The 1,386-nt window shown below is 39.0% G+C and overlaps 1 non-coding gene across 1 annotated transcript; it reads left to right on the plus strand.

The window, feature by feature from the left end:
- The first annotated feature begins 242 nt into the window (after nucleotides 1-242).
- Nucleotides 243-349, plus strand: LOC128579628 (U6 spliceosomal RNA). The gene has a single exon (XR_008378231.1). It is a non-coding gene; the product is annotated as a U6 spliceosomal RNA (small nuclear RNA).
- The last annotated feature ends 1,037 nt before the right edge of the window (nucleotides 350-1,386 follow it).

The raw sequence follows: 1,386 nt of genomic DNA on the forward strand, positions 1-1,386 counted from the left end.
GGGCTTCTCCTGCCTTGGCCCATAGAATGCCGGGATTATAGGCGAGAGCCACTGTGATTTGCCAGGCCTATGTTTACAGCGTGTTGCAGAGAAAACTTATGACAGCACGTTGAGATGTGGCCATAGAAGTGGCAGCTTGAGGTGAAAGACTATAGTTGTAAGTCTTCATCAGATTATAACATAGAAAAAAAGTTTTTAAACTATATTTAAAAACTAAAAGTATACTATAAAAGCATATTATGGTGCTCACTTCGGCAGCACATATACTAAAATTGGAATGATACAGAGAAGATTAGCATGGCCCCTGCGCAAGGATGACACGCAAATTCATGAAGCGTTCCATATTTAAAAAAAAAAAAAGCATATTATGAAGTCTATGTTAAAATAAGAAATACTGTAAAAGTATATTTTAAAATAAAAATTATGCTATCAAGTGTGTTATAAATTATATTTTAAATGATTGAATTAGATGTTATGCTCTCTGTAATTGCTCTTTCAAATGTATGAAATATATTATGAATCATAAGCTACAACATATTACAGATGTGTTAGCCCTATAGAATTGTTTAGCTAAAGACTCAGACCTGAGCAGAACTGGTTGTGGTCTTCAAAAATGTTACCCAAATTCCCTAATACTTACGTGGTGTGGTGGGAACTGGATGAAATGATAGAGGAAAACCTACCAAAGTATAACATGTTCTCAGTAAATGTTTTTCATCTGCCTTGCACCCTTTGAGTTTGTTCGGAAGTAAGTCGGTACTATCATATATATGTGCAAAATTTCAAAGGCTTCAAACAATAGGACTTGTTTTCTCACTTGTATATCTAGGGTCACCTCATGTTCTGCAGGGCTTAATTCTCTACGTGTATATAGTGAGCTTGATGACGTGTATCTAAAGGGCATTTGTGTTCCCCATAGTAGGGTGCTGTGGCATGAATCCCAAAGATATCTCCTATCATTTAGTGGACACGGCATGCCACAGTCGCAATGAAAAGAAATAACAGTCTCCCTGCACTAGAAAGAAAATTATTTTTAAAAAGTTCTGAGTGCCTACCCTCGATGAATCCCCAACAATTAAAACAAGGGCCTGAGCACCTAGACAGATTTAAAGCAGGAGTAGCTGCAGTGTCAATGGTGAAGACATAAAGGATGTAGGAGAGGAAAACCAGAGGCAGACTGTAAACAACCACGGAGGCTCCATGGGAAGGGCCCGAATGAAGGAAGTCAAGGAAACATAAAAGAGAGGAGGATGTGAACAAAAGGTCACTGGCCAGGAGGAGAATTGAACTGGGGGTAACTATGTGGCCGGAACCCAGAGACATCCTCACTCGCAGTGCCAGCTAAGTCAGTTTTGGAAAGGTCATGCTTTTACCTGGCACAAATTC

The sequence above is a fragment of the Nycticebus coucang genome, unplaced genomic scaffold (genome assembly GCF_027406575.1).
Source record: "Nycticebus coucang isolate mNycCou1 unplaced genomic scaffold, mNycCou1.pri scaffold_86, whole genome shotgun sequence".
Taxonomy (NCBI): Eukaryota; Metazoa; Chordata; class Mammalia; order Primates; family Lorisidae; genus Nycticebus; species Nycticebus coucang.